Here is an 11,189-nt window from a genome sequence, read left to right on the forward strand (position 1 = left end):
GCTGCTATTTTTTGGTCTGTGGTTGGCCCAGCCACCTGTGAGAATTTATTCTTTTCCTGCCAAGTTATGAGAAAACAAGCACTGATAAATGAGAACTTTTGTCCTTGAAGGGAGCATCTTGAATAAACTGTAATTAATTGGTGCCTCACTATTGGCTGATGGCCCTTCAAGGGCATTTGAAAAAGAAAGTGAAAAGGAGGATGATAAAGTAAGCCCCCAGACTCATTTAGGAAAGACCCCCTGAGGCATAGCACGAAGGCACAGGGAAATTCTAGAGTACCCATGCATGCGCAGAAGAGATGCCACTTGCATAATGGAGGGAGGGACTGAAGGCCTCTAGCTGGGTGGTGCTGACCACACCTGCTCAGGTAGACGTCACCAATTAATTGTATAAAAAGCAGAGAGCTCGTTCTAGGAGTGGAACGCAAGCTTCACATCAAAGGACAACGTTGCCTTTTGTGGGGACGCCCGCCACCTTGCGAGCCTGCCGACTCTCTGAGGATGCAGATTCTGCTATGGGTAATTCTAGGCATTCTGGGGTTGGTAAGAACTTCATAAGCAACATCTGAGTGAGAGGGGGAGTCGTACTGAGGGTTTATTTTCCTACTCCTTCCTCTCTCTTGGGTTTTCGTTTTTTTGGCCACCTCTTGGTAATAAATATTGGTTTTGTTGAGCTTTCAACAGTGTATTGTTTCAGTTTCAGCATCCTTCCCTGCTACAGAGGGACAGAGCCTTCAGACTGCATGCCTATGCCTTCCTCTCCTCCCTGGCACCAAGCATAAACCATTGATGTAGAGTGAAGTGATTCCCCTCTGTCTCCTGCCTTTGTTATGCCTCATTTTGCAGGGAGTTTCTATCAGCTAGATGCTAGATCAGACAACATGAAACAAGAGACAGCAGCTGAAAGCAAAAAAGCTTTAACCTCTGTTGGGAGGCTTGCCTTTTAGTTACAGATAATTCCTCCTTGCTTTCCTCGTTCTCCTATTTGAGCACTTCTGCAGCCTCAGGTCAGATCTGCAGATGCAAAAACCTAACCTTTGTCATTGAGCAAAGGCCTGAGACAAAAGCATCTGCTTCGCCTTCTGAGGATAAAAATGTATTTTGATCACAGTTAATCTGAGCCAGACTCAGCAACACTTCCCAGAAGATAGAGGACTCTTCAATTTTATCAGCTGTACTGAAATTCTCTTAACTTTTTTTTCTTTTGCATATGTAGTTACTAATAACATAGATTAACTCTCTTTCCCTTTGGGGAAGGTGCTAACAACTCCTGAAATCACTGGGAAATCATTGCATAGCTGAGTGCCTACTTAGTTTGCTAGAGGTCCCAAGGCTATCTCCTGCTCTAAGGCAAGGACAAAGGATTATAAAATGTAGGAAGTACTGCCTGAAATTCCTTGCCTTGTGTACTGCTGTTGGCCTGGGAGACCAGGTCAACAGGTCTATGAAGGTATACAATAACACTTGATTAAAAAAGAAGCAATGAATTACCAGGAAAATTATGATGACTGCAGGCTGGTTTAGTACCTCGAGGTGTGGTCACCCACTCATGGTTACTTGATGTGGCTGCAAGGCTTCCTCATTAATGCTGATGATGGATTATCATTAAAGCTTCATGTGTTTTGTGCAGATATGTATGAGTATGTGTGGGTGTTATTTTTTTCCCTAAGCTAGATTCTCTCTCAGAACAGTAAGCACTTGAGGTATAGTTTTATTACAATGCTCTCTTTTGACTATCTACAATCATCTGATACCTCTGAACTTCATTAGGTAACCACTTAGATTTAGGATGCACTTTTCTCAATTTATCATACAGAGCTGGTATTTTCTTAAATCTTTATACATAATTGAAATTTCTAGTCTCTTTAAAATTGTATTCTCTCTAGATATAAAATTGTTCCTAGCTTTTGAAGGGTCTACCTTCAACATTCAATATTTGATAGATAGAAGTCTTATTGCTGGCAGCAAGAACTGTCTCTTTGCCTTGTATATACTCAGGCTTAAGTAATATCTTTCTAATTGCTTTTTTCCTTTAACTTAACTGTGATTGAGGAAAAATTATATGGCATAATTTGGAAATAGTTTCCTATCTTAATTTCTTATGGCCAGCCTCTTGGGGCTTAAAGATTACTGGTTAACCAATAGTTTGAATGTGTTAAAAACTCTCAATGCAACAAATAAGGAAGACAGAAATGAATACTGTGTTTCCAGCTGCTTCCTAGATTAATCTAGAAAAAAAAAAGTGTAATGTCAATCTGGTTTACCATGCTTGTATGAGTCTATCTGTAACAGATCCTAAAAGATGAACAGCATTATGTAGGTGCAAGTACTGATAACATTTCAGCAGTACTCTCTTAACTCTCATATTATGCAGCTGTGCTAGACCTCCAGTACACTCTTTGACATAGTAACTCATTATTAAACACACATTTTCTCTAAATTTCCCTTGTAAAAGCGAACCAAATCCAAATTCTTCTGGACAACTTTTCACAATGCATTTTCCAGATATCACTGTCACTTGCTCCTAGTTTCTTCTATCAGCTGTCACAGATAAGCTGGAAATGTGTCCTGTCCTGAAGGTTTCTGCACACATGGATAAGGATAACAAAGTCTGAAGTATGGGGATTGTCTCATCATGCTCCAGAGGACCCCTTAATGCAGATGTGAATATTCAGGTGGTGTATTGGGGTCTCACCCCAAATAGCTTTGGGTTTGTGCAGTGCCCAGAGGGAGCTGTGACCCCTGCAAAGCAGCAGCCCTTCTATTCAGGTCCTGCTTCCTGGCAGGCTGCGTAATGATCCATGCTTCACTGCTAAGGCATACCAGAATCCAAAGACAAAAAATATTTAAAGAAATCAAATGTAGACCAAGAGGAAAATTTCCTTATTTACCTTTAAGGTGAACATCTGAACCCATGTTTTTCAAAATGACTTCTGCCTGCACATGAAGCTGTAAGCACCGGTGCCCCAAAGGGAGTGGGGAAACAGAGGGTCATGCATCCACAGATCCCAAGGCCAGGAATAAATACTCCAGCCCACTTCTATTCCTTCATAAAAAAATCAGAGCCAGGCATTTTAAAATCTGGTGTTTTATTAGATGATCAATTTTAAATAGCAGCTTGGGCTTGAATTGTCATATACAGGAAAAAAAGGGAATTAATTTATTTTTTTCTTTCTCCTCCCTGTGCCACTCAAGAGTTGTTTCAAATAGGATTATTTTGTCATTCAAGTTTCAAGGTTAAGATTTGCTCCTATTTATGACTCTAAAGTCCTTCAAACCAGTAAACTATCACAGTAATTCCAGAAATATAATGAAAAAACTGAACTGAGAATTGAGAATCCTGTGGGCCACGAGGAATGGAATATATTAACATTCACCTCTAAAGGCTTTTCTCGATTGCTTACATATTAAAATATAATAATAATAATAATAAAAAAATCCTTGAAGCATCTATGTGATTGCATGTTGGTCTTCTTTTGAGAAACACAAATTACTCCTTATATTTCTTCTCTGCGAGGGTTTGCAGCACAACAAAGGCCCAGTAAACAGTGATGAATGGCTCTTCCTTCTCACTGGGGGAGCAGCTTTGGAGTGCCCACATGCTAATCCCGCCCTTACCTGCCTGAAAGATAAATCATGGGGTGAAATTCTCTGACTTTCAACCCCTCCTCTGGCTGCATGAGCCAATTCTGTTCACATGTGAGTTGTTAAAGCATTTTGTTTTCCTCTTTCATTTTTTGCCTTTGAAGGCAACAACCCATGCCTATTATTAAGACCTGAAAAGAAAATGTTTAAATTAAAGATTGTACAAACATTCATGCAGCAGTGTAATAAGCTCCATTTGGGAGGCAATGTAGCAAGCATATTTTTTATTTGGTTCATTACTTAAAACTAAATAACAATTGCTAGTTTTATTGCTGAAATTTCACAATGCTGGGATTTTCTCTGTTGGTGTTGAAATCTAGTATGATTTCAATTTTTTTCTTCTTGACATTTTACTCTACTAGTTTAATACTGATCAGCAGATACATATTGTAATCTCTGCTTTCTGCAAGATGTAACAAGCAAGGAAACACATACAAAAAAAAAATACCCTGTGGAGAAAGCCTAACCACACTGGGTTTTATTGTCATTTAAGGCTTGCATTTGAGACTACCACATCATCACCCTGGTTTTATTCCACTTGTTACCTTGAGTGAATTACTTAATGATGGGAGGCAAACCTTTGCTAAAAGGTAATGTGGTAATTATATAGTTAGACCAAAATTCTAGCAAACTGCACTTATCATTTCTGAAAAGGACTGTAAAAGGAATTGCCATCTTCCAAAGCTGCTATTTTGAAATATGTTAGAAACAGAGTAAAGGACCAATTTTATCACCAACCCATTTGTCTGTCTACATATTTCTATCTCTCTGTTTACTACCCAGAAGCTTATTCCCTTCCAGTCTCCAGTAAGAAAACATTTTTTCCCTTAGAAGAATTTTTTGAATCAAACACTTGTCACAGCCTCAAATGTTTAAACAGAGGCTCTGACAGAGAAGGAGTATTACTTTTGCTTGGGTTATGAAATGGAATGCCATGAACAGCTGCCTGGAATAGTCCCTCTTTCATCCAAGATGCTGCAAGTGACCCAAGGACAGTTTGTGCCTTTCATGATTGTCATATATGTGGAAAGTGAAACTTCAGCACAAGCCAAACTAGCCAGGAGACTGGCATGGAAGAAAATATTTCAGGATCTTTTTATTGCCTTCTTGTTGTCTGGGATCATATGTAAGACACGAGGCACGCCCAGCAAAGTTGGGGTCCGTTTGGTGCAGAATCTGGCAGGATAGCCAGGGGATGCATGGCACCAGGAGGTGTGGATTGGGTGCCCAGAAGTAACATTTAATTTTTATTTATTTATATTTAATGTGAATTACTTAGCAGGAAGGACATGGCTTTTTTTGGGTGGTTTATTCAGAAGTGAGAATTCCTGAAACCTTGCAACTTTCGGCAAATATTCTAGAAGGCTTGTGGAGTCCCTCTTACCATTTTTATCTCCTTGTTGATGTCTCACTGCTGGTAATCCAATAAATCTTCTGAAAGATAAATGGTCTGTTTGTTTTTCCAAAACTTTTGTTCAAATATTGCACTACCGAAATTTCTCAGAACGTGTTCCTTTCCTGAAGCCTTCAGTGGAAAGCACCCTAGAAAGCACTGTTTGATGTGTCACAAGAGATCATGTTTTGGAGTCAACAAAGGCTCCAAAAGAACTTCTTCTAGCTAAAAGGCAGGCAGGCCAAGAGAGAGACAGAGTGCTTCTTTGCCCTAGGAACAGAAAAGTCATTCCTCACAGGACTTCTCTAGACTGGAAATCACTTCAAAAATGCAAAATCCTCAGCACAGTCCCAGAACAGAACAATTCTTGCTGCGAGGAGCTATCAACTTGCTTTGTGAAGAAGAATTTGACATCTGGGATAGTCTATAAACACCTAGAAGAACAAGGTGGGAGTGCAACCAAAAGAACAAACCCATTCTTGTGACATACAGATGGGGCCTACAGAAACCCAGACCAGAAGGATTGAATAAGTAGGTTACTTTCTCTCACCCTCTCTCCCTCTATCTGTCAATGTTTTTTAACCATCCTGAGCTTTAGAAATGCCAGCTTTTTTAATCTCTAAAACCATCTGTGTAGCTTTTCTCAGTGGTACCCTTTCACTTGCATCCTGTGTCATTGGTTTATCTGTGTCTCCTGATGTTGATAATGTTGTTGGCAGCTTTTCTTGAAGTTTCCTATGAGCATACTTTGAATGACAAAGAGGTGAGCAGGAAGGACAGGCAAAGCAAAGCAGGTACAGAGATGATTTTATAGCCTTGTGCATAGAGAACAGGTTTAGTTCTGTCTTGGTCCATTCTTCTTTGGCAGCAAAACTTTTAAACCACAGAAAATTTTGCAAGAATGGGTGTTGTCCTCCCAGTTGCTTCCCCTCTGCCCAGCAGTGAGCTCTTCAGGGAGGAATTCAAAGCGCTGTAGAAGTCTGGCTATTGTAATACCATTGTTGTTTATGCAATTATTTGATAAATCAGTCTTGATGATGCTTTCACAAGCTTCATAACAAAGGGGCCCTTTAGCTAGCAACCTGAGACAGGAGATGCTCTTAAAATCAGGGTGGTTTAGCCACCAGCGCACTTGTAGCAAGTGTGGGTAGAGTCCTTCCCAAATCTTCGTTTGCAAAGCCTAGCCATGATGATGAATCCTGACATTCAAATAATACTTCCTGAGCTGCTTCTCTATGTGTCTAGTATTTCTTTTTGCACAAAGTGCCCTGAAGCCACTTAACTGTAGCCCAAAGTCTAAGGGGAATAAAATCCCTTTATTTCCCCTACTTCTTCGGGAATCCACAGTAGCATTTTTCCTTGAAAATAGCACATTTTGCTGTTTATGTCTCTCTGGTGCAGAAACTATGCTGGTTGTATGAGCAGCAGTTGATTCCACAGTTAACCTCTCTCGCTCTTTCTGCCACAGCAGTGGAGTAGGCCTAAAGATAGGAAGCCAGGGAATAGGGCGGTGAAGTAGCTATCAGCTTTAAAAATATATTCTGGTTTGTTCTGTTCTGTTCACACCATGCCATTTCCATGCCATCCAGTCTGTATCATCAGCCCAATGACTTAACTCTTCCCGACCGATCTCCCTTTAGCCCTTGGCAAAATGAGCAAGTCAGACGACAACAGCAGTTGGTCCAGCAACTGTGTCAGGGCTGGGCAGCCTCCTCCAGAGAGGCAATAAAATGGGAATAGTGAAGCTGTCCAGAAGAATTGCTGTGCATCTTTAACACTGATAATCCCTTTTTCAAAGGATAACAGAGGACAAGACCCCTTCAGAGTCTCTCATCTTGGCACTGGGAGGTGTGTGCACCCATGGAGCAGGACTGGGTTGCCTAAGGCACCAGCTACAGACAGGCAGCAGACAGCAGGTGTTCTGCCCAGTGCCAAGCCTACAGGCAGCCCCTCCACTCACCCTCCCACCCCTGTAGCACCAGCAGCTAGGACAGATGTTAACTGCTGGATGTGGATGTTGCTCCAAGCCCATCTCCTTGCTACTCCTGGCAGGTGTGGAGTGTCATACTGTGTCTCAGTCTGCATTTTCCCTGACAAGAAATAGACATTTTTTTGAGGAACTAATAAACCAGTTCCCTTCTGTCTCTTCAGCTGGCTACATGCAGATGAATACATAGACAGACAAGGAGAGATTTTACCAGTGTTTTCTCCATCTTGGGTATTTCCCAGTGTCCTGTGATGTGATGACTGTAAGGAATCTAGGGCTCTTAGGATAGGCAGAAGAACTCCTTGGTCTCCCTCCTCTATGTCTCGCTTCCCATTTTTTCTGCAAGATTTATAATAAACTTTGGAAACTCTACTTCATTGGCTAGGAAATATGATTATTCTCATATGAATGTCCTACCACAAAGCCTTCAAATTCAGCTACCCAGGGAAGTCAAGACTGGCTTGCAACAGCAGGAACTCATAAAAGTCCCCTTTTGCAATGGCAGAAACTTGGGAAGTGACCCAGGAACTGACAGCTCCTAAAATACAGTGCTCTCCTCTGTCCTCAGCAATCCATACACCTAGCAACTTGCTTCCTAAGTCTTACGTAAACAGGACAGTTCAAAGTTGCAATTATTGCACAAAGGGGCTGATGCTGTGTCTTCACAGTATTCCATAATGGGAACAAGCTGGTCTCTCTGTCAGACCAAGGGACAAAATAGAGGCCCTGAGACCTTGCTGTTCTGGCATACTTAAGAGTCCTTACAACCCTCCACTGTAAGAAGTCTATAACTGTTTTTCTTGCTTCCCATTCACCCTCACAATCCAGGTTTTTGCAGTGAAAAGATCCAGCTCTCCTCACAGACATCACAGAGTGCAGTATTTCAACTCTCAAAGTTGCCTCTGTCTGATCTTTCCTGACAATACCATTGTTACAAGCCTCCAGTCGTGTAGTTATCAGCCATGTACTTAATTGGAATGTGCTGGTTTAAATCCAGCTTCTATTTGTATGCCTGTCATTGTACTTCCACAGCCAACTGTGAACACAAATACCATTGCTCAGCAGTTAAAAAAACTGATTGCACCAGCACAAATTCCTTTTAAAATTCATTAGAAATCAGGATCATTAATGCTTTGCATATTTTTGCACAACCTGGAAACCTTTTGCTAGCACAATGTTGTGCTGGGCAAAACAAATCTCATGCAACAGCTTCTGTAACTTTGCTGACTGGTCCTTCGGTCCTTTCCCTCCCCCTACAAAACTGTGCTCCTAGCTCTGATGTGGTATCCCTCAACAAGCAGAGCTGAGGAGATATATTGTTGGATGCAGAAGGGAGGGAGATGGAGCATTTTCCTGCAAAAGGCAGATATTTGCCATTGTTTCTTTACAATTATTTCAGCATTAATTCATCTAGTCAAAAAAAATCTGAAAAATACAAGTGCAGAAAAGCAGAACTCTCTGGACTGCCCATCCATAGATAAGCAGCAAAACTTGTCCTGGTTTCATCAGTGCAAACTCACCCTATTGCTGATTGTGGGATACAGACTCTCCTCTGCTGACAGAGTCCAAACTTGGAGCATTAGCTTCCCAAAAATGGTCTCTTATCTACTAAAGTGAAATTCCTCCCATTTGAAAGAATTTCTCTAGCTTAATGTGACATCATGTGTTACTCCCACAATGCTGATAAATCCAGTTAATTCCCTTCTTCTGTGGAGCAGGATGGAGGCAGATGGACAGTGAAATCCAAGGTAGTAGGGTAGAGTATGGTTTTCCAAAAAAGATGTTGTATCCCTTTGCTTGATAATATGAGAAACAAGATGGGTGTACACATCATAGCAAAGGGCAAGTAACCTGTTCTTCAGGCAAATTACCAGAAATCAAAAAAGGGAATGGAGGGACCAGCTTTGGACACAATGACAGCACAGAGTTGGCCTGAGAAGCACAGGACAGAGGTAAGCACAAGCCAGAGACCAAAGTTTAAAATATTTGACTCATCTTCTCATTATCTCCATTTTGAGCTTTCCAGAAGCCAGAGGTGCTTACCAGGCATGCCCCGGTGACACTCCAGCATGATCCCCACTGCACTAGGACCAGGACTTCCCAAGTGCTGCAGCCCCACACCACCATGTCCAGCCCAGACACTTCACTCTGAGCAACTTCCATCCATCACACTTTGGTCATCTCAGGAGCAACACCAGCCACTTCACTAAGCAAAACCCATCTCCTCAGACTGAGCTGGGTTCACACAGAGGAGGCAGTGGCAGGCACCACACAAACACACGGGTTGCCAAAAGGAGCTGTCAGGACCTCAGTGCACTCTTCCAAAGAGGATTTGAAGTCAGTGCCTGCAACTGGAGTGCTGCTGCCAGGCTTATCAGTCAATAAACTATGTGAGGGGCAAAAACTGCTACCATTCTTCAAAAATACAGGTCCTAAAAAGCAATGATCATGTAGGAAGATAAGGGGAGATATGTATCAGGGATATTTCTACCTTGTGTTTGCACCCTCCATTTTCATCATCTTGCTCACCATCTTCAGATCCAAGGGTCTAGTTTGCCTTTTCAAATTGTAATTCCCTAATATAGATAAAGCTAATTGAATATTTGCAATCCCTTATCAGAATTTAGTGATGTTATCTCACTGATGTCTAATAGTTGCTGTAACTTGTATATGCTCATCTGTAGGAGATAAAAGCAGACAGGCACTTAGCAGTGAGAGACTCTTGGACTTGAGAGCACCTCAACAGTTCTCTGTGTTGAAATCTCCGAGCTGGAATCCACCCTAAGGTTTTAAAATACTTTAAATAAAATACTTTATTATTCTTCAGTTTGTTTCATCAGCAGGAAAATTCAAGTTCTTTCATGTAGAGTTACTGATAACATAAGCTGGCTAGTGCCAAATGCCCTGCTGAATTCGCAGTGGGGCCTGTGGAATGGGATTGCACAGAAACAAATGCCAACTGCTTAATGTCTCACGGAATTATGGATTTTGGAATAGTGTTTAATAAGAAGGAAAACAGTTAAGGTGGCTTCCACTTAATTTTACGCATGTATAAAAAGCGTGGGACTGACACTGATAACATATCTCAGGAGGACTAAATTACTGTTTAACACTCCTTGTAATTCTGAGCCCTTACTGATTCATGCATTACCCCCACTTATATTATTGATTAAGATACAACTAATATTAAAAAAAGCATTTGTCAGATCACCTTTAAAAGGTCTAACACCATTTTTTTTTTCCATAAGCAAATGATTCTTTTTTCCTCCAAGTCTCAAGATTTGTCCTCCAAAGGTGTTAACACATTTCAAACGAGGAACGACAGCAGTAGGTTCCTTCGCTTTGTACTTCAGTTGTTTGTATGATCTATGTTTACCATTTAAATTCAAGTAATTTGAATTAGGCCGCGACATGAAGCTTTAAGCACTTCTGCATTGGTGAAACATGAGGACGATCTAGTTTGTTCAGGATTCCATTCCATCCAGGTGGGAGTCACCTTCTGCCGCAGTAGGTATGCTCAGCACAGTGCACAATTAATGCCATAGTGTTCTTCTGGATTTATTCAGCACTGCCTTCTGATGGGTTCTGCTCTCAGCGGCTAAAAACTCACACCAATTTTATACAAACTCCTGCTGTTTCCACCCGCTCACAGTTAAAGCGAACTGTCTGCAAGATTAAGCTCTACAGAAAAGAACAAGTAAAACAAATGGAGAAGGCATCCAGCATTCTGCTAATTACTGCACTTGTGCATGTACACAGTCCGTGTGTGGGTGACTACCTGCGTGTATGTGCCTTCTTATTAGCAGCAAGGCCACTTAAAGAACTACTTAATAGTAAAGTCATCCAGGATTTCCCTGCTTCATCTGCTAACATTTTTACTAGACTTTAACCTGTTGGATTGAATTATTTTAGGCAGATTTTCCTGCAGGCTGTATACTTAGGGAAATATCCAACTTCAGACTGTTCCTTTTTTCTTTTCTAAGAAGAAATTTAAGGAAAAAATATATATCCTGGCCTCATCTTCTTGAAAAGTTAACGGGTCATTTGCTAACCCTGTGCAAGTCAGCCCAAATTTGCATGTTACACACTTTCCTAAGACCACAGTCCAAGTACAGGAAAGCAGTTAAATTCCTCAGAGTTTGTGTTTTCAGAGCATGGCCCCCA

Source organism: Lepidothrix coronata, unplaced genomic scaffold, assembly GCF_001604755.1.
Source record: "Lepidothrix coronata isolate B3197 unplaced genomic scaffold, Lepidothrix_coronata-1.0 Scaffold9, whole genome shotgun sequence".
NCBI classification, from domain to species: Eukaryota; Metazoa; Chordata; class Aves; order Passeriformes; family Pipridae; genus Lepidothrix; species Lepidothrix coronata.